At 44.2% G+C, this 27,217-nt stretch overlaps 1 protein-coding gene across 3 annotated transcripts in view; it reads right to left on the bottom strand.

Moving 5' to 3' along the window:
* LOC118368043 (neurexin-3a-like) overlaps window positions 1-27,217 on the bottom strand; it is a 727,496-nt gene that overhangs the window by 385,316 nt on the left and 314,963 nt on the right. The window lies entirely within an intron of this gene.

Genomic DNA, 27,217 nt, shown 5'->3' with positions numbered 1-27,217 from the left:
CAACATTAGGTGTTAATATATGTATTATTATGGGTTTATAATCAGTTATAATAGGGCGGCCATTTTGGACCGGGAACACAGAATTTATTAACATATGAAAGGAACACAACAGGAGGATTAAGTCGTAGAGGGTGAAATCAGAAGGTAAGACTAAGTAAAGAGCATGAACACCTTCTCAATTACAAAGAGCAGTAGAGCTTTACTAATAACAACACACTCATTATCAGGACCCGGCACAGAACGGGGTGACCGTTAAACTGCACGACATAAATCTGACCTCGATGAGGACAGACACAGAGCTGGGAGGAACATGCAATATCTCGGGTTTGCTGTTTTGCAATCACCCGAATTCTCTATTTTTTGGGATTATATTCCCTACAAGTAGCCCTATCCATTCTAACACCATATCTAGAACATTAAAATACAACAACAGCTAGTTCTGTTACATTGTAACTATTTGGCATCAAATTATACGGGTTTCTCGAAATTCTGTGAAACATTTTTATTTTTATGTACAAACACGGTTTTTGGAGGCCCTGACAGTGAACTGAGAGCCTATGACAGACCTGAAGCAGACTAATCCAGTCAGGCCTGGAATAGAGCCCCATAATAAAGAGAGAAGACTCTACACAGCAGAAATAAGGCCTCTTAATGGGAAGATGAGTCTTTACACAGCATGAATAGAGCCCCATAATCAGGAGATTAGAGTCTGCACAGCATGAATAGAGCCCCATAATCAGGAGATTAGAGTCTACACAGCAGAAATAGAGCCCCATAATCAGGAGATTAGAGTCTGCACAGCATGAATAGATACCCATAATCAGGAGATTAGAGTCTACACAGCAGAAATAGAGCCCCATAATCAGGAGATTAGAGTCTACACAGCAGAAATAGAGCCCCATAATCAGGAGATTAGAGTCTACACAGCAGAAATAGAGACCCATAATCTTTAGATGAGTCTCTACACAGCAGAAATAGAGCCCCATAATCAGGAGATTAGAGTCTACACAGCAGAAATAGAGCCCCATAATCTTTAGATGAGTCTACACAGCAGAAATAGAGCCCCATAATCAGGAGATTAGAGTCTACACAGCAGAAATAGAGCCCCATAATCAGGAGATTAGAGTCTACACAGCAGAAATAGAGCCCCATAATCAGGAGATTAGAGTCTACACAGCAGAAATAGAGCCCCATAATCAGGAGATTAGAGTCTACACAGCAGAAATAGAGCCCCATAATCAGGAGATTAGAGTCTACACAGCAGAAATAGAGCCCCATAATCAGGAGATTAGAGTCTACACAGCAGAAATAGAGCCCCATAATCAGGAGATTAGACTCTACACAGCAGAAATAGAGCCCCATAATCAGGAGATGAGTCTACACAGCAGGATTAGAGACCCATAATCTTTAGATGAGTCTCTACACAGCAGAAATAGAGCCCCGTAATCAGGAGATTAGAGTCTACACAGCAGAAATAGAGACCCATAATCAGGAGATGAGTCTCTACACAGCAGGAATAGAGACCCATAATCAGGAGATGAGTCTCTACACAGCAGGATCATAGAGAGTAAGGGCCATAATACACAGCAGGAATAGAGACCCATAATCAGGAGATGAGTCTCTACACAGCAGGAATAGAGACCCATAATCAGGAGATGAGTCTTTACACAGCAGGAATAGAGACCCATAATCAGGAGATGAGTCTTTACACAGCAGGATTAGAGACCCATAATCAGGAGATGAGTCTCTACACAGCAGGAATAGAGACCCATAATCAGGAGATGAGTCTTTACACAGCAGGAATAGAGACCCATAATCAGGAGAAGAGTCTTTACACAGCAGGAATAAGGTCCACAGTCAGGAGATGAGTCTCTACACAGCAGGAATAGAGACCCATAATCAGGAGAAGAGTCTTTACACAGCAGGAATAAGGTCCACAGTCAGGAGATGAGTCTCTACACAGCAGGATTAGAGACCCATAATCAGGAGATGAGTCTTTACACAGCAGGAATAGAGACCCATAATCAGGAGATGAGTCTTTACACAGCAGGATTAGAGACCCATAATCAGGAGATGAGTCTCTACACAGCAGGAATAGAGACCCATAATCAGGAGAAGAGTCTTTACACAGCAGGAATAGAGACCCATAATCAGGAGATGAGTCTCTACACAGCAGGAATAGAGACACATAATCAGGAGATGAGTCTCTACACAGCAGGAATAGAGACCCATAATCAGGAGATGAGTCTCTACACAGCAGGAATAAGGCCATAATCAGGAGATGAGTCTTTACACAGCAGGATTAGAGACCCATAATCAGGAGATGAGTCTCTACACAGCAGGAATAGAGACCCATAATCAGGAGAAGAGTCTTTACACAGCAGGAATAGAGACCCATAATCAGGAGATGAGTCTTTACACAGCAGGAATAAGGCCCACAGTCAGGAGATGAGTCTTTACACAGCAGGAATAAGGTCCACAGTCAGGAGATGAGTCTTTACACAGCAGGAATAAGGTCCACAGTCAGGAGATGAGTCTTTACACAGCAGGAATAAGGCCCACAGTCAGGAGATGAGTCTCTACACAGCAGGAATAGAGACTCGTAATCAGGAGAAGAGTCTTTACACAGCAGGAATAAGGCCCACAGTCAGGAGATGAGAGGAGACGCTGTGGAGGAAGGGATGGGCTTTCTATTTAAAACTGAGAAGAATACTGTGGTCCATGCTCTCAATACGATGGTGTCTTTGTACACCTTAGATGCATAATAGAAAATCATTGCATGAAAGTGGATTTCCCCTCTAGTTTCTTTACTCATACATTTGTCTGGGCTTAGGCCCATGTTACAGAATAATACATAACAAAAGGAACCACGTCGCCTTTAAAAAAAACTAAATCAATAACTCAACTTTAAGTCCTTTCAAGTCATAAATCGCAACACAAAGACAAAATGTAACTGTGGGAAATGAATGTTTCTCCTCACATTGTCTTGTAGTGCACGGGTTTCCATGGGAACGGTTTCTTGAAGATATCACTGTGAACATTTAAGACCCTTGCTACTGTAATGGCTCTGAACCAAAGCTTAGTCTACACGATATTGGAATTATGCGATTGATTTTCATTAAATCGCTTCGCTTAAAAATAAAATAAAACCCTCAAGGAGAGAAGCGTAAGTCGCAGATAAGCCAGTTTTATGGGTATTCCTGTTCTGTGTTTCAGCTTTGAAGTTAATATTGTACACTAACACATCGACCATTAAATGACAACATCATGAAATACGTGAATGGCTGTCCTAGAATACAGAATGGCAGAATCATGGGAGCTGAGAACAAAACAGTCCACTTTAAAAGATGAAACTTGCGCCACAATGAGCGTGGACCAGACAGCCTCCATTAGTTACCTGCGTGCCAACGTACTATATGGCCTTAAAGAGAGTAAAGAGTGGCAGAAGTGAGTGACAAGAGAATGAGAGTCTTCAGCGCTAATGTATAAATCATACAAATTATTGAAATGAACTGAACATATCGATCTATTCTAAACAGTGGAACCACAAAGTTTGGTCAGAAGAGAGGGAACTGCACCACAAACCCATCAACGATGCTATGTTTTACAAATAAACCTAACAATATAGATATACACGTTTTAGCATTGCACTTTTTAAAAACATCTTAGATAATGTAATCCCAAGGGTCGCAGAACCGGTGTGGTGTCAGGAACTGAATCAGGGAAGTTAAACCAGTGTGGTGTCAGGAACTGAATCAGGGAAGTTAAACCAGTGTGGTGTCAGGAACTGAATCAGGGAAGTTAAACCAGTGTGGTGTCAGGAACTGAATCAGGGAAGTTAAACCAGTGTGATGTCAGGAACTGAATCAGGGAAGTTAAACCAGTGTGGTGTCAGGAACTGAATCAGGGAAGTTAAACCAGTGTGGTGTCAGGAACTGAATCAGGGAAGTTAAACCAGTGTGGTGTCAGGAACTGAATCAGGGAAGTTAAACCAGTGTGGTGTCAGGAACTGAATCAGGGAAGTTAAACCAGTGTGGTGTCAGGAACTGAATCAGGGAAGTTAAACCAGTGTGGTGTCAGGAACTGAATCAGGGAAGATAAACCAGTGTGGTGTCAGGAACTGAATCAGGGAAGTTAAACCAGTGTGGTGTCAGGAACTGAATCAGGGAAGTTAAACCAGTGTGGTGTCAGGAACTGAATCAGGGAAGTTAAACCAGTGTGGTGTCAGGAACTGAATCAGGGAAGTTAAACCAGTGTGGTGTCAGGAACTGAATCAGGGAAGTTAAACCAGTGTGGTGTCAGGAACTGAATCAGGGAAGTTAAACCAGTGTGGTGTCAGGAACTGAATCAGGGAAGTTAAACCAGTGTGGTGTCAGGAACTGAATCAGGGAAGTTAAACCAGTGTGGTGTCAGGAACTGAATCAGGGAAGTTAAACCAGTGGCATTAGGAACTGAAGGAAGGGAAGCTTAAACCAGTATGGTTCTGCATAGAACTGAATCAACCCCTAAACCTGTGAGGTCAGGAACTGAATCAGGGAAGTTAAACCAGTGTGGTGACAGGAACTGAAAGGGAAGTTAAAGCAGTTTCTGTCAGCGAATCAGGGAACTAAACCAGTGTGGTGTCAGGAACTGAATTAAAGTTAAACCAGTGTGATGTCAGGAACTGAATCAGGGAAGTCTTTGGTGCATATTGAATCAGGAGAAAGTGTACATCCCACCAGCAGTGGTATTCAGGAACTTTAATTATTATTATTTTAACCATCTCTGTGTTTCATAATTTACCTTCAGGGATTAAAGAGGCTGTCATGAACTCTCACAGTTAAACCAGTCTGGTGTCAGGAACTGAATCAGGGCGTTAAACCAGTGTGGTGTCTCTCTGTCTGAAACCAGTGTGGTGTCAGGAATGAATTGTTAAACCAGTGTGGTGTCAGGAACTGAAGGAAGTTAAACCAGTGTGAGCATTTCGTTAAACCTCCCTTGACAGCAAAAAAAGTTAAACAAAATTAGCCAATCAGGGAAGTTAAACCAGTGTGGTGTCAGGAACTGAATCAGGGAAGATAAACCAGTGTGGTGTCAGGAACTGAATCAGGTTTAAACCAGTGTGGTGTCAGGAACTGTCAAATCAGTTTGGTGTCAAAATCATTAACAGAAACAATAAACCAATTGTGCATCATTGTGTTGTTGTCCTCAGGGTGAAAGCCAGTGTGGTGTCAAAATTAGCCCTTTCTTAAAGTAGCCATGTATGGAGATAGGGATTTGAACTTGTGGTTTTTACTTAATTCTCTGTACTGGCCAATGATTATAAGGGCGATTCCGATCCAAACATGAATTATACATTGTTGTGCCCCTGGCCCTAATGTTGCCCATGAATGGAAGTTAGGCTAGTGAGCAAGCATTTTAGCCAGGTAGCATAGAACCCCAAAAAAATATAAGCGTGTACTGTATGATAGACTGTTTCCTCAACATGGAAGAGAGGAGGATGGCATTGGCGTTCCTCTACAAGTAGGGTGAGTCAACATGCTTTTCTACTTGCACGAACACACACACGTGCAAACACAAATCAGAACCATGGCCAGCCATATCATATTTCGTTTATGTTGATTGGATTCAATATTTTTGGGGGTATCTTTTAGTTGTCACTGTATTAAACTAAGCAGAAGTGATCTGATGATGTTGAAATGGTGCTGGAATAGTGGAGACAGTTCCTGTTTTCTTTGCGACTTGAAATATCTGTCTGTGGTTCTAAATCAATAGTTGTTTTGAGGGCCGAAAATGTCATAAACATTAAGTTGCTTGACCATGCTGTATGTTACAAGGCAATATGTGTTGTGGACTTCACTAGACGGAGGTTGCTATCCGGTTTTGTGATAAAACCAGTCTGGTTGAATTTATTCTGCCACAGCCTTCTTATTTTCCCATCCATTAGGCCTGTATATCACTGTGGCAAGGCTTACGAATTAACAGCAAACCACACAATTATCACAACACATACAGTGTAGATGATAATACGGCTTCCCAAGTGATTTCACCAACACACCTCTACTGCATCACACACACTACACACACACTACACACACACTACACACACACCGTTTCCACATCATCCTCTTTCAACTTCTACTGACATCCATGTGGTTTAAGATCCATAGGCTTTCTTTCATTCATGTGGACATATAAGGGGATGCTTGGTCTCTGCTACCCTCCAATCCACCCCATCTCTTCCCATTGATGATTTAATAGAAACAGACAGAGAGACGGACATATGAGCAATGAACCTCTCAGCCAAACCCTGTCTGTCTTCAATATATCTGTGTCCGACATTATTGGCACTGGCTCTGTGTGCTGTGTGGAACGAGTGCATGTGTTTGAAGGCTGCAAAATGTACTTGTCACTTACATCTCACTGGATTGATAGCTTTCATTTTACTCCTGCGACTCTTTCATACTCTTGCTTGTGCCTGTAGTTTTTTTAATCTCCCGTTAACATTATTTGTAAGGACCTGTAAAAACACCCAGGTAATGGCTAGAATGGGTCCAATGGAATACTGTACATTATCTTTCTGTTGCATCTATAATAACACTACTCTTACATCACACTAAATATTTTTTATTAAGTAATTTAATACAGTTGTAATGTTAACCAATGAGATGCCTTGAAATGAAAGCAACTTCCAAAAAATGATGATAATGATGTCTGATATTATGTCTGATCTCTCAAACAATGTAAAGTATGTTTAGATAGGTGTAATATAGAGCAACGCCTGTTGATACTTAATCTGAGGGTATCCTGATATTGACATAGTGACAACAGTAATTAATGAGGCAGTCTAGACAGCGCAGGTGAGTCAGAGAAACATTTTAGCTCTGTTTGACCCCTTTATGTTAATGTATTCATATATGTAAATACACCCATAGCTTTTATGCAAATAAGGCACATATAACTTTATTTATTTGAACACATATTATTTTTAAAAAATAATCTTTGTGCGTCTCACAAAGACACGGCGGTTGGAACCAAACATTTCAAATTTGGACTCATCAGACCAAAGGACCGTTTTCCACCGGTCTAATGTCAATTGCGCGTGTTTCTTGGCCCAAGAATCACGCAGTCTCCTCTGAACAGTTGATGTTGAGATGTGTCAGTTACATGAACTCTGTGAAGAATATATTTGTGCTGCAATCTGAGGTGCCGTTAACTCTAATGAACTGATCCTCTGCAGCAGAGGGAACTCTGGATCTTCCTTTCCTGGGGCGGTCCCTGTGAGAGCCAGTTAACTCTAATGAACTGATCCTCTGCAGCAGAGGGAACTCTGGATCTTCCTTTCCTGGGGCGGTCCCTGTGAGAGCCAGTTAACTCTAATGAACTGATCCTCTGCAGCAGAGGGAACTCTGGATCTTCCTTTCCTGGGGCGGTCCCTGTGAGAGCTAGTTAACTCTAATGAACTGATCCTCTGCAGCAGAGGGAACTCTGGATCTTCCTTTCCTGGGGCGGTCCCTGTGAGAGCCAGTTAACTCTAATGAACTGATCCTCTGCAGCAGAGGGAACTCTGGATCTTCCTTTCCTGGGGCGGTCCCTGTGAGAGCCAGTTAACTCTAATGAACTGATCCTCTGCAGCAGAGGGAACTCTGGATCTTCCTTTCTCTGCAGCAGAGGGAACTCTGGATCTTCCTTTCCTGGGGCGGTCCCTGTGAGAGCCAGTTAACTCTAGTGAACTGATCCTCTGCAGCAGAGGGAACTCTGGATCTTCCTTTCCTGGGGCGGTCCCTGTGAGAGCCAGTTTCATCACAGCGATTGAAGGTTCATGCGACTGCTCTTGAAGGAACTTTCAAAGTTCTTGAAATGTCCCGGATTGACTGACCTTCACGTCTTAAAGTAATGATGGATTGTCTTTTATCTTTGCTTATTTGAGCTCTTCTTGCCATACTATGGACTTGGTCTTTTACCAAACAGGGCTATTGTCTGTATACCTTGTCACAACACAACTGATTGGCTCAAACGCAATAAGAAGGAAAGAACATCCACATATTTACTTTTAACAAGGCACACCTGTTAATTGAAATGCATTCCAGATGACTATGAAGTTGAGAGAATGCTAAGAGTGTGCAAAGCTGTCATCAAGGCAAAGGGTGGCTACTTTTGGAGAATCTAAAATCTTAAATATATTTTGATTTGTTTAACACTTTCTCGGTTACAACATGATTCCATATCTGTTATTTCATCGTTTTGATGTCTACACTAATAAGGTACAATGTAGAAACTATCAAAAGTAAATACAATCCCAGGAATGTGTCTAAAGTTTGACTGGTACTCTATATATGAGTACATTCTAAGAAACAAAGTAACATTTGACAATAAATATATTTTTTTCAAACAGCTGATAATACAATATTTATTATTTATTATTTATTAATTTCAGCGTCAAGGAAATTGGGAGCGATTTCTGCATTGCACCTTTAACAATTTTGATGAGCTTTCCTAATGTGAACAAGAGCAGAAAGAAGACAGAGAAAAAAAAGAGAATGAAAGAGAGAAATAATGAGAGAGAGAGGTTAGAGAGAGAAAGGGGGAGAGAGAGAGAGAGAGGGGGGAAGGCAGAGAGAGAAGGAAGGAAGGAAGTAAAGGTAAAGGTAGAGAGAGAGAGAGAGAGAGAGAGAAGAGAGAGAAGGAAGGAGAAGGAAGGAAGGAAGGAAGGAAGGAAGGAAGGAAGGAAGGAAGGAAGGAAGGAAGGAAGGAAGGAAGGAAGGTACACAGAGAAAGAGAGAGGGGGAAAGAAAGTTAGAGAGAAGGAAGGAAAGGTACACAGAGAGAGAGATAGAGAGGGAAAGAAAGGTAGAGAGAGAGCGTTTTAGAAAGACAGTAACCATTTCTCCATCTGTTCGCCCCTTGATTCATGGTTAGTTTTCCACACAATTAACTGCTTTCTTCAGGTTCTGCTGCCTGTCTTTCCCCAGAGCTATTTCCCCCTTCCGCTGCCACACACATTGACAGGCCTAAGGTGACGGATGTAGGGCAGGGCGATATATCGGTATGGATCATCCACCTACAGGTATGGAGATTATAATACCGTCTATAAAAGGTATTGTGTTAAAGTGCTAAATAAATAATACGTTCTATAAACTAGACTACTTCTCTTTAAGTTTTTGTCCTAGTTTGGTTGAGTATAAAACCATCAGAATGGACATTAAAGCCATTAAAACCACTTAGGATTCATCTGTTGCCATCCTAGATTCCTAGGCACTACTCATTAATTAAACAAATGCTGATGGTGTAACGATGCCAGTTTACTGATGGTGTAACAATGTCTTTACTTAAAGGCCCAGTGCAGTCAAAATGGTTTTTCTTCCTGTGTCTTGCATCAAATTGTACAACAGCTGATGAAACTAAGACTATACAGGTGTGAATGTGATCGGTGTTATTTCCTGATAGTTGCTGGTTGAAAATACAATCTTCACAGGACCTTCTAATCATTCAGTTTTGCATGGGTGGAGTTTCGGCTTGCCTGGTGTCATCACCAGGCGGTGAATTAGGTAGTATACCAATGACAGAGAGAGTTACACAGTGTTTTCCATAAGTGCAGGCTGTCGGCTAAATGGGCGATAACAGACTCACTGTCAGAACGGCTACTATTTAAACTTTATTTAATTAACTTGGCTTCGTTTCATTTAAAAGTTTAAATTCACTAGTCAGAAAGTTAGTATAGCCTTCTCCTGTGAGAATGAATGATATGCATCTTCTAGTGATCTATTGACAGGACAGGCGCCTGATTAATTTTTTCAATCATATCTGTGGGTCTATTCATAGGAACCTGACTTTGTATGAAAGTGGGGGTGAACAATCATTTTCCTACAATTCTATATTGTTTCTTAACAGGGAATCTATGTTTACTTGACAAAACACCACATTTTTTCTTAGGTTTTCACCACAATAAACTAAATTGAATGAATAGACTAGATTTTGTTTTTCTGACAAGATTACTAATCTACCACCTTCCCTCAGTCCCACCCAGACTCACAAACATCCTGCCCCCTTCTCCTGACAGTCCCACCCACAGTGATTGATTGACAGGCTATACTGTTAAAGGGACAGTTAACCCCTAATTACAAAATGAAACACTGGGTTCCTTACCCTAAGTGTTCACAACAGCAGAGCCAATAAAATATTTAATCAGAAGTACAAACATAATTGTGGCAATTTCATATCTTGCAGTAAAACTGTCAATATGACTCTCTTTTCAAGAGAAGACAGGTTTAACAAAACAAAAAGAAATAAGGTATTCTTACCTAGAAAGTAGTGATATCAAAAACAACTTACACCAAACTGAATTCATACATTTTAATTGTAAAGTCATGTCTTTCTACTCAATACCACAACTCATTAAACCAATATGGGAGGTATGTAACCTTCCTTCATTGAACTGGGCAAGTCGGTTAAGAAAAAAAATCTTATTTACAATGATGGCCTACCCCAGCCAAACCTGGATGATACTGGGCCAATTGGGTACTGCCCTATTGGACTCGCCCAACCACAGCTGGATGTGATACAGCCTGGATTTGAACCAGGAACTGTGGCGATGACACTTGCACTGAGATGCAGTGCCTTAGACCACTGCGCCACTCGGGAGCATAAAGTTGTTAAAGTATTCAATAACTTAGCTGAGTATTTCGGGTGGAACCAAGGCATTAGAATGTACCAGAGGCCACTAAAATGGTGGGGGGTGCACGTAATTCTGTCAATAATTCTCAGTATTCATCAGACTGGCATCAGACATCACCAATAGCTTTCAGAATTCGTTCAAATTAATTGAATGCAGTCGCGGCGGCCCCATTCTCATTGACAACAATTAAGTGAAGCGAAACCCCCGCGGCTAGAGCCCCACAAAAAACACGTCATTATCGACTGTGAGAGCAGCCTTTCAACGGGTGGGATCTGTGAGAGCAGCCTTTCAACGGGTGGGATCTGTGAGAGCAGCCTTTCAATGGGTGGGATCTGTGAGAGCAGCCTTTCAACGGGTGGGATCTGTGAGAGCAGCCTTTCAACGGGTGGGATCTGTGAGAGCAGCCTTTCAACTGGTGGGATCTGTGAGAGTAGCCTTTCAACGAGTGGGATCTGTGAGAGCAGCCTTTCAACGGGTGGGATCTGTGAGAGCAGCCTTTCAACGGGTGGGATCTGTGAGAGCAGCCTTTCAATGGGTGGGATCTGTGAGAGCAGCCTTTCAACGGGTGGGATCTGTGAGAGCAGCCTTTCAACGGGTGGGATCTGTGAGAGCAGCCTTTAAATGGGTGGGATCTGTGAGAGCAGCCTTTCAACGGGTGGGATCTGTGAGAGCAGCCTTTCAATGGGTGGGATCTGTGACAGCAGCCTTTCAACGGGTGGGATCTGTGAGAGCAGCCTTTCAACTGGTGGGATCTGTGAGAGCAGCCTTTCAATGGGTGGGATCTGTGAGAGCATCCTTTCAATGGGTGGGATCTGTGAGAGCAGCCTTTCAACGGGTGGGATCTGTGAGATCAGCCTTTCAACGGGTGGGATCTGATTATTATTACGTACATTACCTTCTTACTGCGACTAGTTTTCTACTTGTCTTTTGATTGTTATTGATTTTGTACTGTTGAGGGAACTTGCAAGTATGCATTTCCCTGCACCTTTTAAATCTGCTGTAAACGGTGTATGTGACGAACACATTTGATTCGATAACACAGAGTAACATCAACTTCAGCTACACAGACTGGACAAAATATTAGGAACACCTGCTCTTTCCGTGACATAGACTGACCAGGTTAATCCAGGTGAAAGATACGATCCCCTGTCAATTGTTAAATCCCCTTAAATCAGTGTACATAAAGGGGAGGAGACAGTTTAAAGAAGGATTTTTAAGACAATTGAGACATGGATTGTGTATGTGTACCATTCAGAAGGTGAATGGGCAAGACAAAAGATTTAAGCACCTTTGAACTGGGTATGGTAGTAGGTGCCAGGCACACCGGTATGAGTATGTCAACAACTGAAATGCTGCTGGGTTTTTCACGTTCAACAGTTTCCTGTGTGTATCAAGAATGGTCCACCACCCAAAGGACATCCAGACAACTTGATGCAACTGTGGGAAGCATTGGAGTCAACATGGGCCAACATCCCAATGGAACACTTTTAACACCTTGTAGAGTTCATGGCCCCGAAGAATTGAGACTGTTCTGAGGGCAAAATAGGAGGTGCACCTCAGTATGAGGATGATGATTAGAAATGATCTAAAATAAATGTATGGCAGGGGGTAAAGAGATATTCATATGCCATGTTTATGCACCCAGACATACCATCATTTCTCTTCCTTCTCTTCTTCCTGGAAACACTGTGGTGATGGATGGAGGCACTTGCCCTCGGCAGCCTCCCAGAGAAGAGAACATTCTCACTCCTCCAAAGTCACCTTGCCTCCACAAACAAATTGCTTTTTTTTTTTACTCTTTTTATTTTCTCCATAGGGCCAATTCAATATGGCCGTTTGGAGAATGTATTTTTTTTTTAAGTGTGTCACATCACATATAGTTAAAAGAAAATCTGGACACTTTGTACAACTGAAGTGTATCATGTATATTTTAAGGTCAGGAATTGTGTGAAAATTGGTAGCTATTGAAGTGGTCTCGGAGATCCTGACCTTTACCTAGTGTCATGACGTTGACCTCTTTGGGTACAGCGAGCACACCTCCCTCTGCACCCACCCTTTTCTGTCCACCACCCCCCTACCCCCCTTTTCTCCTACACCCAGGCTGCTGTGGTCAGAGAGAGGTCGTAAATTCCTGGTGGAAATTATCTCCTCATATGTCACGTCCTGACCTTAGTTCCTTTTTCATGTCTCTGTTTTAGTTTGGTCAGGGCATGAGTTGGGGTGGGCATTCTATGTTGTGTATTCTAGGTTATGTATGTCTGTGTTTGGCCTGGTATGGTTCACAATCAGAGGTAGCTGTCGATCGTTGTCTCTGATTGAGAACCATACTTAGGCAGCCTGTTTTCCCACTATGATTTGTGGGTAGTTGTTTTGTGTTTTGTGTTTCTGGACCTGACAGGACTTTTTTGTTTTCGTTCATTTTCTTTGTTATTTTGTTTTGTGTTCAGTTTAAATAAAAATAACATTTTGGTCCGATCCTTCCTACTCATCATCAGACGAAGAGGAAGTTTGTTACATCATGACAACAGTATAGAGAGAGAGTAGAGTTTTCATAGAAGAGAACAAAGGGATTTCTTCCACCTCACAGAACTTGAGGTGAGAACAACATTTATGTTCTGGAGAAGGTATAAAAGGTCGGTGAAGAATCCAGCTACGAACTGGTCCGTTTGGTACAATTTTGTGAAACTCATGGGAGACAATACGGCCACATTACCATAACACTGTTTATATAATAGCCTCAGATATGAGGTTTACATCTAATTGTTGTATAAGATGATTGAGTGAGGATGATACTGTTTGTAAAATTGTGTAATGTGATTTTGGACTGTTTAATGAAGGAAACTCCAATTCCCTTTTGAGTTTAACTAAATCAGAGGACTGCCCATGAGCACAGTTAGGACCTGGCATCATGAGACAGCCTTTTTCTGCTCTTCCAAAAAAAACTCCCACCTTGAGAATTTCTCAACAAACCATGTTGCTCTCAATTACGAGAGGACAAAGGTTGCAGACCAGCTTACCTCGATAACGAGAGGGCCAAGGTTTGAGACCAGACTGCTGAATCTTTTAACCATCCCACATGGTTAAACTCTTAGACTATCGATACCGACAGAATAAGAACAAGTCTTTGATATTTATTTGTAGTCTGCAGCTGGGAATTCGGTATCATTGAGCGCGAAGACTGACAACCGCCGAAATATCTATCCATAATAACATGACTGAATGTCACTATGAACTATCCATTCTAACCACGACAGAGAGGGCGGACAAACTCTCCAACAGAAACTAACTTTTCAACAGAGATCCGATGACACACTGAGCGTAAATATATATATTGATTGCAATTGTTCCCGAATGAGTGAAGGTTCATGTGCAAAGGATTAGCATTTCAATTGTTATAATTATCAACTGTGTGTTGTCTTATCTCATTCGACCCCCACTTCCCTTTTGTACACCATGCCGCGATGCCGGTTTATCCCACTAGGGAAACTCTGTTATCATTTCCTTGTAACTATCTACTGTTTGTTTATGCATTTCTGTGAATTACTTAGTTAGTAAATAAATTATTTAAGACAATTGATGTATGGATGACTCATAGTGAAGACTGGGTTCGTGCAGATAACCAACAATTTACGATGTTTGGAATGAGACTAACGAGAGGTAAAATAAAGAATAGGTCATTAATCAGAAGACTAATTGATCAGATATTAAAATATCTGAAAAGTTGTATTAGGAAAATTATAACTTTGTATTCTGAATATTTTCCTTGGTGCCCCGACTTCCTAGTTAATTACATTTGCCTGATTAGTTAATCACGAAATGCTAATTACAGAGAATCTTTGATTAAAAACTAAAAGTCTTCAGTTAATGATAGTAAAGCCACGACAAACTAACCCTACATAACGTGTTACTCTTCTGACAAAGAGATGGCTTGATAGATCAATTATATATTTTCTTTGAGAGGGGGGTACTTGCATCCCTCAACGCACTGGCTATGACTGTCTCGTTCTCTCTCACTTAAATCATAAAGTAAAATAAAAGAGTAAACGATTCCTACCTACCTCTGCGGCCACTCTCTCTCTCTCTCTCTCTCTCTCTCTCTCTCTCTCTCTCTCTCTCTCTCTCTCTCTCTCTCTCTCTCTCTCTCTCTCTCTCTCTCTCTCTCTCTCTCTCTCTCTCTCTCTCTCTCTCTCTCTCTCTCTCTCTCTCTCTCTCTCTCTCTCTCTCTCTCTCTCTCTCTCTCTCGTCGGTGGAGTCCTTAACAGTTGTCATGAAACGAATGTCCAGTAATAATCCTCGCATTCAAATCCATTTCCTGCTTTTCTCCTGTCAGACATATCCATTTCCTGCATTTCTTCTGTCAGACAAATCCATTTCCTGCTTTTCTCCTGTCAGACAAATCCATTTCCTGCTTTTCTCCTGTCAGACAAAGTCATTGCCTCCGTATCACATTCATATTTCTTCTTCCTGAAAGCTGCTAGATGGATATGAAGCCAAACGAGTGGACCTGAAAGCTGCTAGATGGATATGAAGCCAAACTAGTGGACCTGAAAGCTGCTAGATGGATATGAAGCCAAACTAGTGGACCTGAAAGCTGCTAGATGGATATGAAGCCAAACGAGTGGACCTGAAAGCTGCTAGATGGATATGAAGCCAAACTAGTGGACCTGAAAGCTGCTAGATGGATATGAAGCCAAACGAGTGGACCTGAAAGCTGCTAGATGGATATGAAGCCAAACGAGTGGACCTGAAAGCTGCTAGATGGATATGAAGCCAAACTAGTGGACCTGAAAGCTGCTAGATGGATATGAAGCCAAACTAGTGGACCTGAAAGCTGCTACATCGATGGATATGAAGCCAAACTAGTGGACCTGAAAGCTGCTAGATGGATATGAAGCCAAACGAGTGGACCTGAAAGCTGCTAGATGGATATGAAGCCAAACGAGTGGACCTGAAAGCTGCTAGACGGATATGAAGCCAAACGAGTGGACCTGAAAGCTGCTAGATGGATATGAAGCCAAACTAGTGGACCTGAAAGCTGCTAGACGGATATGAAGCCAAACTAGTGGACCTGAAAGCTGCTAGATGGATATGAAGCCAAACTAGTGGACCTGAAAGCTGCTAGACGGATATGAAGCCAAACGAGTGGACCTGAAAGCTGCTAGATGGATATGAAGCCAAACTAGTGGACCTGAAAGCTGCTAGATGGATATGAAGCCAAACGAGTGGACCTGAAAGCTGCTAGATGGATATGAAGCCAAACTAGTGGACCTGAAAGCTGCTAGATGGATATGAAGCCAAACAAGTGGACCTGAAAGCTGCTAGATGGATATGAAGCCAAACTAGTGGACCTGAAAGCTGCTAGATGGATATGAAGCCAAACTAGTGGACCTGAAAGCTGCTAGATGGATATGAAGCCAAACTAGTGGACCTGAAAGCTGCTAGATGGATATGAAGCCAAACGAGTGGACCTGAAAGCTGCTAGATGGATATGAAGCCAAACTAGTGGACCTGAAAGCTGCTAGATGGATATGAAGCCAAACGAGTGGACCTGAAAGCTGCTAGATGGATATGAAGCCAAACTAGTGGACCTGAAAGCTGCTAGATGGATATGAAGCCAAACGAGTGGACCTGAAAGCTGCTAGATGGATATGAAGCCAAACTAGTGGACCTGAAAGCTGGTAGATGGATATGAAGCCAAACTAGTGGACCTGAAAGCTGCTAGATGGATATGAAGCCAAACGAGTGGACCTGAAAGCTGCTAGATGGATATGAAGACAAACGAGTGGACCTGAAAGCTGCTAGATGGATATGAAGACAAACGAGTGGACCTGAAAGCTGCTAGATGGATATGAAGCCAAACAAGTGGACCTGAAAGCTGCTAGACGGATATGAAGCCAAACTAGTGGACCTGAAAGCTGCTAGATGGATATGAAGCCAAACTAGTGGACCTGAAAGCTGCTAGACGGATATGAAGCCAAACGAGTGGACCTGAAAGCTGCTAGATGGATATGAAGCCAAACTAGTGGACCTGAAAGCTGCTAGATGGATATGAAGCCAAACGAGTGGACCTGAAAGCTGCTAGACGGATATGAAGCCAAACGAGTGGACCTGAAAGCTGCTAGATGGATATGAAGCCAAACTAGTGGACCTGAAAGCTGCTAGATGGATATGAAGCCAAACGAGTGGACCTGAAAGCTGCTAGATGGATATGAAGCCAAACAAGTGGACCTGAAAGCTGCTAGATGGATATGAAGCCAAACTAGTGGACCTGAAAGCTGCTAGATGGATATGAAGCCAAACTAGTGGACCTGAAAGCTGCTAGATGGATATGAAGCCAAACGAGTGGACCTGAAAGCTGCTAGATGGATATGAAGACAAACGAGTGGACCTGAAAGCTGCTAGATGGATATGAAGCCAAACTAGTGGACCTGAAAGCTGCTAGATGGATATGAAGCCAAACTAGTGGACCTGAAAGCTGCTAGATAGATATGAAGACAAACGAGTGGACCTGAAAGCTGCTAGATGGATATGAAGCCAAACGAGTGGACCTGAAAGCTGCTAGATGGATATGAAGCCAAACTAGTGGACCTGAAAGCTGCTAGATGGATATGAAGCCAAACTAGTGATCCATCTCCTCTACCGCTCCATCTCTCAACTCTTGCATCTCTCCATCCATCCATCCTTCAGCCAAATGGCTGTATTCATTCGGATCTGCTCAGACAGCTAACGGAGCTCTTAGGCAAAGCATTCACAAAGAGAGAGAGAGAGAGAGAGAGAGCTATTGAACTCACAATCTTGCTATTTCCAGTGCCACACTTTTACAAACAGAACCTAGAGCAGCAATACAATTCCAGCCTGCGTGCTCCCTTTCTAAAGTACTTGTATTAACATAACGCTAGATCATTCAACAGTCAATGGAGATGCTAATGGAGATGCTAATGGAGATGCTAATAGGTATGCTAATAACTCATTTATTTGTGTAGCTCAATCAACTTGGCTGCCTAGACTGGTGTACTGTAGCGAGCTACTGTAGCTGTGTAGGGACGGCTTTCCCTGGGTAGACTGATGTTTCTGGTGCTGCAGGGTAGACAGATTATTCCTGCTGTTGGACTGTCGGATGATGCAACTCTCTGTCAATAGACACTGCAACAACAGACAGCTTGTTTCAACAGCTTCAGTCCTGTCCTCAGAGTGTGTGTGTGTGTGTGTGTGTGTGTGTGTGTGTGTGTGTGTGTGTGTGTGTGTGTGTGTGTGTGTGTGTGTGTGTGTGTGTGTGTGTGTGTGTGTGTGTGTGTGTGTGTGTGTGTGTGTGTGTGTGTGTGTGTGTGTGTGTGGTAGGGGACTTACTTACTTACTTTATTGTTCCCATGGGGGAAATGTTGTTGCAGTGTCATGTACACATTTAAAGTGGCGTTTAAATACAAAACAAGATCGATAACACAACTTTCATAACAGTTACGCACCAATAAAAATAATAATAGTAAGAAATAAAACCTGAAATAAAAAAGAAGAAGAGACTAGCCTGCTGGCCTTATGGAGTCAATGGGAACATTAGCCTGCTGGCCTTATGGAGTCAATGGGAACATTAGCCTGCTGGCCTTATGGAGTCAAAGGGGACATTAGCTTGCTGGCCTTATGGAGTCAATGGGAACATTAGCCTGCTGGCCTTATGGAGCCAATGGGAACATTAGCCTGCTGGCCTTATGGAGTCAATGGGAACATTAGCCTGCTGGCCTTATGGAGTCAATGGGAACATTAGCCTGCTGGCCTTATGGAGTCAATGGGAACATTAGCCTGCTGGCCTTATGGAGTCAATGGGAACATTAGCCTGCTGGCCTTATGGAGTCAATGGGAACATTAGCCTGCTGGCCTTATGGAGTCAATGGGAACATTAGCTTGCTGGCCTTATGGAGTCAATGGGAACATTAGCCTGCTGGCCTTATGGAGCCAATGGGAACATTAGCCTGCTGGCCTTATGGAGTCAATGGGAACATTAGCCTGCTGGCCTTATGGAGCCAATGGGAACATTAGCCTGCTGGCCTTATGGAGCCAATGGGAACATTAGCCTGCTGGCCTTATGGAGCCAATGGGAACATTAGCCTGCTGGCCTTATGGAGTCAATGGGAACATTAGCCTGCTGGCCTTATGGAGTCAATGGGAACATTAGCCTGCTGGCCTTATGGAGTCAATGGGGACATTAGCTTGCTGGCCTTATGGAGTCAATGGGAACATTAGCCTGCTGGCCTTATGGAGTCAAAGGGGACATTAGCCTGCTGGCCTTATGGAGTCAATGGGAACATTAGCCTGCTGGCCTTATGGAGTCAATGGGGACATTAGCCTGCTGGCCTTATGGAGTCAATGGGGACATTAGCCTGCTGGCCTTATGGAGTCAATGGGAACATTAGCCTGCTGGCCTTATGGAGTCAATGGGAACATTAGCCTGCTGGCCTTATGGAGTCAATGGGAACATTAGCCTGCTGGCCTTATGGAGTCAATGGGAACATTAGCCTGCTGGCCTTATGGAGTCAATGGGAACATTAGCCTGCTGGCCTTATGGAGTCAATGGGAACATTAGCCTGCTGGCCTTATGGAGTCAATGGGAACATTAGCCTGCTGGCCTTATGGAGTCAATGGGAACATTAGCCTGCTGGCCTTATGGAGTCAATGGGAACATTAGCCTGCTGGCCTTATGGAGTCAATGGGGACATTAGCCTGCTGGCCTTATGGAGTCAATGGGAACATTAGCCTGCTGGCCTTATGGAGTCAATGGGAACATTAGCCTGCTGGCCTTATGGAGTCAATGGGAACATTAGCCTGCTGGCCTTATGGAGTCAATGAGAACATTAGCCTGCTGGCCTTATGGAGTCAATGGGAACATTAGCCTGCTGGCCTTATGGAGTCAATGGGAACATTAGCCTGCTGGCCTTATGGAGTCAATGGGAACATTAGCCTGCTGGCCTTATGGAGTCAATGGGAACATTAGCCTGCTGGCCTTATGGAGTCAATGAGAACATTAGCCTGCTGGCCTTATGGAGCCAATGGGAACATTAGCCTGCTGGCCTTATGGAGCCAATGGGAACATTAGCCTGCTGGCCTTATGGAGTCAATGGGAACATTAGCCTGCTGGCCTTATGGAGTCAATGGGAACATTAGCCTGCTGGCCTTATGGAGTCAATGGGAACATTAGCCTGCTGGCCTTATGGAGTCAATGGGAACATTAGCCTGCTGGCCTTATGGAGTCAATGGGAACATTAGCCTGCTGGCCTTATGGAGTCAATGGGAACATTAGCCTGCTGGCCTTATGGAGTCAATGGGAACATTAGCCTGCTGGCCTTATGGAGTCAATGGGAACATTAGCCTGCTGGCCTTATGGAGTCAATGGGAACATTAGCCTGCTGGCCTTATGGAGTCAATGGGAACATTAGCCTGCTGGCCTTATGGAGTCAATGGGAACATTAGCCTGCTGGCCTTATGGAGTCAATGGGAACATTAGCCTGCTGGCCTTATGGAGTCAATGGGAACATTAGCCTGCTGGCCTTATGGAGTCAATGGGAACATTAGCCTGCTGGCCTTATGGAGTCAATGGGAACATTAGCCTGCTGGCCTTATGGAGTCAATGGGAACATTAGCCTGCTGGCCTTATGGAGTCAATGGGAACATTAGCCTGCTGGCCTTATGGAGTCAATGGGAACATTAGCCTGCTGGCCTTATGGAGTCAATGGGAACATTAGCCTGCTGGCCATATGGAGTCAATGGGAACATTAGCCTGCTGGCCTTATGGAGTCAATGGGAACATTAGCCTGCTGGCCTTATGGAGTCAATGGGAACATTAGCCTGCTGGCCTTATGGAGTCAATGGGAACATTAGCCTGCTGGCCTTATGGAGTCAATGGGAACATTAGCCTGCTGGCCTTATGGAGCCAATGGGAACATTAGCCTGCTGGCCTTATGGAGTCAATGGGAACATTAGCCTGCTGGCCTTATGGAGTCAATGGGAACATTAGCCTGCTGGCCTTATGGAGCCAATGGGAACATTAGCCTGCTGGCCTTATGGAGCCAATGGGAACATTAGCCTGCTGGCCTTATGGAGTCAATGGGAACATTAGCCTGCTGGCCTTATGGAGCCAATGGGAACATTAGCCTGCTGGCCTTATGGAGCCAATGGGAACATTAGCCTGCTGGCCTTATGGAGCCAATGGGAACATTAGCCTGCTGGCCTTATGGAGCCAATGGGAACATTAGCCTGCTGGCCTTATGGAGCCAATGGGAACATTAGCCTGCTGGCCTTATGGAGCCAATGGGAACATTAGCCTGCTGGCCTTATGGAGTCAATGGGAACATTAGCCTGCTGGCCTTATGGAGCCAATGGGAACATTAGCCTGCTGGCCTTATGGAGTCAATGGGAACATTAGCCTGCTGGCCTTATGGAGCCAATGGGAACATTAGCCTGCTGGCCTTATGGAGTCAATGGGAACATTAGCCTGCTGGCCTTATGGAGCCAATGGGAACATTAGCCTGCTGGCCTTATGGAGTCAATGGGAACATTAGCCTGCTGGCCTTATGGAGTCAATGGGAACATTAGCCTGCTGGCCTTATGGAGTCAAAGGGGACATTAGCTTGCTGGCCTTATGGAGTCAATGGGAACATTAGCCTGCTGGCCTTATGGAGCCAATGGGAACATTAGCCTGCTGGCCTTATGGAGTCAATGAGAACATTAGCCTGCTGGCCTTATGGAGTCAATGGGAACATTAGCCTGCTGGCCTTATGGAGCCAATGGGAACATTAGCCTGCTGGCCTTATGGAGTCAATGGGAACATTAGCCTGCTGGCCTTATGGAGTCAATGGGAACATTAGCCTGCTGGCCTTATGGAGTCAATGGGAACATTAGAGCGCTGGCCTTATGGAGTCAATGGGAACATTAGCCTGCTGGCCTTATGGAGTCAATGGGAACATTAGCCTGCTGGCCTTATGGAGTCAATGGGAACATTAGCCTGCTGGCCTTATGGAGTCAATGGGAACATTAGCCTGCTGGCCTTATGGAGTCAAAGGGAACATTAGCCTGCTGGCCTTATGGAGCCAATGGGAACATTAGCCTGCTGGCCTTATGGAGTCAATGAGAACATTAGCCTGCTGGCCTTATGGAGCCAATGGGAACATTAGCCTGCTGGCCTTATGGAGTCAATGGGAACATTCCCAAGCTATTCAGGGGGATATCACACCTGGCACAAAGGATTGTCTCGTTCTGTTTTTCCTGTTGAGGGTGCCCTATACCTGCGCCCAGAGGGGAGTAAATTCAATGTCCAGGTACAGGGGTGGCTTGGGTCTAAAATGATTTTGTCAGCCTTTACGGAGGGCCCTGACCTTAAAGATCTCTGTGTGTGCGTATGCATGCAACGTGTGTGCCTACATGTAAGTGTGTGTGGTGTGTGTGTGTGTGGTGTGTGTGTGTGTGTGTGTGTGTGTGTGTGTGTGTGTGTGTGTGTGTGTGTGTGTGTGTGTGTGTGTGTGTGTGTGTGTGTGTGTGTGGTGTGTGTGTGTGTGTGTGTGTGTGTGTGTGTGTGTGTGTGTGTGTGTGTGTGTGTGTGTGTGTGTGTGTGTGTGTGTGTGTGTGTGTGTGTGTGTGTGTGTGTGTGTGTGTGTGTGTGTGTGTGTGTGTGTGTGTGTGTGTGTGTGTGTGTGTGTGTGTGTGTGTGTGTGTGTGTGTGTGTGTGTGTGTGTGTGTGTGTGTGTGTGTGTGTGTGTGTGTGTGTGTGTGTGTGTGTGTGTGTGTGTGTGTGTGTGTGTGTGTGTGTGTGTGGTGTGTGTGTGTGTGTGTGTGTGTGTGTGTGTGTGTGTGTGTGTGTGTGTGTGTGTGTGGTTTGATGCAGGTTTCTGTGTATCTATTAGTGTATCTTTTAACAACGCCAGTGTGACTTCTCAGGGGTAAATGAGTTACTTATTCAATGACATTCACTGAGTAATGAGACTTATCAACAGGCCTGAGGCCTTGGCTAGCTAGTACAATAACAACAGGAGTCATCTAAATAACTTATCAACAGGCCTGAGGCCTTGGCTAGCTAGTACAATAACAACAGGAGTCATCTAAATAACGTATCTACAGGCCTGAGGCCTTGGCTAGCTAGTACAATAACAACAGGAGTCATCTAAATAACGTATCTACAGGCCTGAGGCCTTGGCTAGCTAGTACAATAACAACAGGAGTCATCTAAATAACGTATCTACAGGCCTGAGGCCTTGGCTAGCTAGTACAATAACAACAGGAGTCATCTAAATAACTTATCAACAGGCCTGAGGCCTTGGCTAGCTAGTACAATAACAACAGGAGTCATCTAAATAACTTATCAACAGGCCTGAGGCCTTGGCTAGCTAGTACAATAACAACAGGAGTCATCTAAATAACGTATCTACAGGCCTGAGGCCTTGGCTAGCTAGTACAATAACAACAGGAGTCATCTAAATAACTTATCAACAGGCCTGAGGCCTTGGCTAGCTAGTACAATAACAACAGGAGTCATCTAAATAACTTATCAACAGGCCTGAGGCCTTGGCTAGCTAGTACAATAACAACAGGAGTCATCTAAATAACTTATCAACAGGCCTGAGGCCTTGGCTAGCTAGTACAATAACAACAGGAGTCATCTAAATAACGCATCTACAGGCCTGAGGCCTTGGCTAGCTAGTACAATAACAACAGGAGTCATCTAAATAACGTATCTACAGGCCTGAGGCCTTGGCTAGCTAGTACAATAACAACAGGAGTCATCTAAATAACGTATCTACAGGCCTGAGGCCTTGGCTAGCTAGTACAATAACAACAGGAGTCATCTAAATAAACCGTTTGTATTCTGAATTTTACAAATAAAATGTGTGTGTGTGTGTGTGTGTGTGTGTGTGTGTGTGTGTGTGTGTGTGTGTGTGCCTCCATGTGTGAGTCTGTGTGTGTGTTTGCCTCCATGTGTGTGTGTGTGTGTGTGTGTGTGTGTGTGTGTGTGTGTGTGTGTGTGTGTGTGTGTGTGTGTGTGTGTGTGTGTGTGTGTGTGTGTGTGTGTGTGTGTGTGTGCCTCCATGTGTGAGTCTGTGTGTGTGTGTGTGTGTGTGTGTGTGTGTGTGTGTGTGTGTGTGTGTGTGTGTGTGTGTGTGTGTGTGTGTGTGTGTGTGTGTGCGCCTCCATGTGTGAGTGTGTGTGTGTGTGTGTGTGTGTGTGTGTGTGTGTGTGTGTGTGTGTGTGTGTGTGTGTGTGTGTGTGCCTCCAAGTGTGAGTGTGTGTGTGCCTCCATGTGTGAGTGTGTGTGTGTGTGTGTGTGTGTGTGTGCCTCCATGTGTGAGTGTGTGTGTGCCTCCATGTGTGAGTGTGTGTGTGCCTCCATGTGTGAGTGTGTGTGTGTGTGTGTGTGTGTGCCTCCAAGTGTGAGTGTGGGTAACCCAGTGCCGTATATAAACCCTGGGTTGATGATGTAATGTATTATCCAGAGAGAGGCTTTAGAGCCACCGGTCGGCCATATTGACACTCCCCATCTACAGGATTTAAATGAAATGTTTCAAGGACAAAATTACGTACGTACGTTTTTTCTTCTTCTTCTAGTGGAGACAGTAACATTATTACTCCATTTTTGTATTTACAAAAATATATGTTTTAAAATGTATTTTTACATAATTTCATGTAATATAATTATTATATTATTATTTATATTATATAAGTATTAATTAAGATGTCTGTAATTGAATAAACATGTCCAAAACAGACGGTGACATTAATACATGCATTTCCATAGACGTTCCACGGTGCAGTGGCTTCAATACAGTCCCTTGTCAGTCATCCATGGTCTATACATGTCATTGCTCTAACCCAGACACCTCTGGATCCAAGCAAAGCAGCGCGGATAAAATGGCCTCACGCCTCTTAGATTACCACCACTACAATAGCAGGATGAACCACAGCATTAAGTCAATGGAGAAACCAACCTACTAAATAATCCTTGGAATGTTCACTCTTATAAGGTATACCCTGAGTTTACTAAACATTATGTACACCTTCTTAATATTGAGTTTCACCCACGTTTCCCTCAAAACAACCTCAATTCGTCAGGGTATGGACTGGCCCATGTTGACTCCAATGCTTCAGACAGTTGTGTTAAGTTGTGTCCAGTTGGCTGGATGTCCTTTGGGTGATGGAGCATTCTTCATACACACGGGAAACTGTTGAGTGTAGAAAAATTAACTGCAACGTTGCAGTTGTTGACACAAACAGGTGCACCTGTTACCTACTACCATACCCCGGGTCAAAGGCACTTAAATATTTTGTCTTGCTTATGTCTCAATTGTCCCAAGGCTTAAAACTCCATCATTAACCCGTCTCCTCCCCTTCATCTACACTGATTGAAGTGGATTTAACAAGTGACATCAATAAAGGATCATAGCTTTCAATAGGATTCACCTGGTCATTGTCTGTCATGGAAATAGTACACTCAGCGTACAGCTACTTCACTGAATATATAGGTCAACCACCTATCCATGGCATATGAGACCCTCCCTCATGAATATTCATGATTTTAAAATCAAAGTCAGTATTGTACCTTACTTATTTAACAGGAGGTTGGTGGCAAACTTAATTGGAGAGGACAGTCTCGTGCTAATGGCTGGAGCCAATAGTTGTTCCAGCCATTATTATGAGCCGTCTTCCCCTCAGCAGCCTCCAATGACTTATTTCCCATGGCAACCCAACCTATGCAGTAGCTGGCAGCAACTCTGCTACAGTTGTTTGAGCACAAACCACTTCCATCCTCCAGGTCTCTGTCTGATTGTCTGTTACAGCCACACCTCCTTCCATCCTCCAGGTCTCTGTCTGATTGTCTGTTACAGCCACACCTCCTTCCATCCTCCAGGTCTCTGTCTGATTGTCTGTTACAGCCACACCTCCTTCCATCCTCCAGGTCTCTGTCTGATTGTCTGTTACAGCCACACCTCCTTCCATCCTCCAGGTCTCTGTGTCTGATTGTCTGTTACAGCCACACCTCCTTCCATCCTCCAGGTCTCTGTCTGATTGTCTGTTACAGCCACACCTCCTTCCATCCTCCAGGTCTCTGTCTGATTGTCTATTACAGCCACACCTCCTTCCATCCTCCAGGTCTCTGTCTGATTGTCTGTTACAGCCACACCTCCTTCCATCCTCCAGGTCTCTGTCTGATTGTCTGTTACAGCCACACCTCCTTCCATCCTCCAGGTCTCTGTCTGATTGTCTATTACAGCCACACCTCCTTCCATCCTCCAGGTCTCTGTCTGATTGTCTGTTACAGCCACACCTCCTTCCATCCTCCAGGTCTCTGTCTGATTAGCTGTTACAGCCACACCTCCTTCCATCCTCCAGGTCTCTGTCTGATTGTCTATTACAGCCACACCTCCTTCCATCCTCCAGGTCTCTGTCTGATTGTCTGTTACAGCCACACCTCCTTCCATCCTCCAGGTCTCTGTCTGATTGTCTGTTACAGCCACACCTCCTTCCATCCTCCAGGTCTCTGTCTGATTGTCTGTTACAGCCACACCTCCTTCCATCCTCCAGGTCTCTGTCTGATTGTCAGTTACAGCCACACCTCCTTCCATCCTCCAGGTCTCTGTCTGATTGTCTGTTATAGCCACATCTCCTTCCATCCTCCAGGTCTCTGGGTCTGATTGTCTGTTACAGCCACACCTCCTTCCATCCTCCAGGTCTCTGTCTGATTGTCTGTTACAGCCACACCTCCTTCCATCCTCCAGGTCTCTGTCTGATTGTCTGTTACAACAACACCTCCTTCCATCCTCCAGGTCTCTGTCTGATTGTCTGTTACAGCCACACCTCCTTCCATCCTCCAGGTCTCTGTCTGATTGTCTATTACAGCCACACCTCCTTCCATCCTCCAGGTCTCTGTCTGATTGTCTGTTACAGCCACACCTCCTTCCATCCCCCAGGTCTCTGCCTGATTGTCTGTTACAGCCACACCTTCCATCCTCCAGGTCTCTGTCTGATTGTCTGTTACAGCCACACCTCCTTCCATCCTCCAGGTCTCTGTCTGATTGTCTGTTACAGCCACACCTCCTTCCATCCTCCAGGTCTCTGTCTGATTGTCTGTTACAGCCACACCTCCTTCCATCCTCCAGGTCTCTGTCTGATTGTCAGTTACAGCCACACCTCCTTCCATCCTCCAGGTCTCTGTCTGATTGTCTATTACAGCCACACCTCCTTCCATCCTCCAGGTCTCTGTCTGATTGTCTGTTACAGCCACACCTCCTTCCATCCTCCAGGTCTCTGTCTGATTGTCTGTTACAGCCACACCTCCTTCCATCCTCCAGGTCTCTGTCTGATTAGCTGTTACAGCCACATCTCCTTCCATCCTCCAGGTCTCTGTCTGATTGTCTGTTACAACAACACCTCCTTCCATCCTCCAGGTCTCTGTCTGATTGTCTGTTACAGCCACACCTCCTTCTATCCTCCAGGTCTCTGTCTGATTGTCTATTACAACAACACCTCCTTCCATCCTCCAGGTCTCTGTCTGATTGTCTGTTACAGCCACACCTCCTTCCATCCTCCAGG

This window comes from Oncorhynchus keta, chromosome 35, assembly GCF_023373465.1.
Source record: "Oncorhynchus keta strain PuntledgeMale-10-30-2019 chromosome 35, Oket_V2, whole genome shotgun sequence".
Taxonomy (NCBI): domain Eukaryota; kingdom Metazoa; phylum Chordata; class Actinopteri; order Salmoniformes; family Salmonidae; genus Oncorhynchus; species Oncorhynchus keta.
The sequence above is the reverse complement of the archived record's forward strand: the minus strand, read 5'-3'. Positions and strand labels throughout refer to the sequence as shown.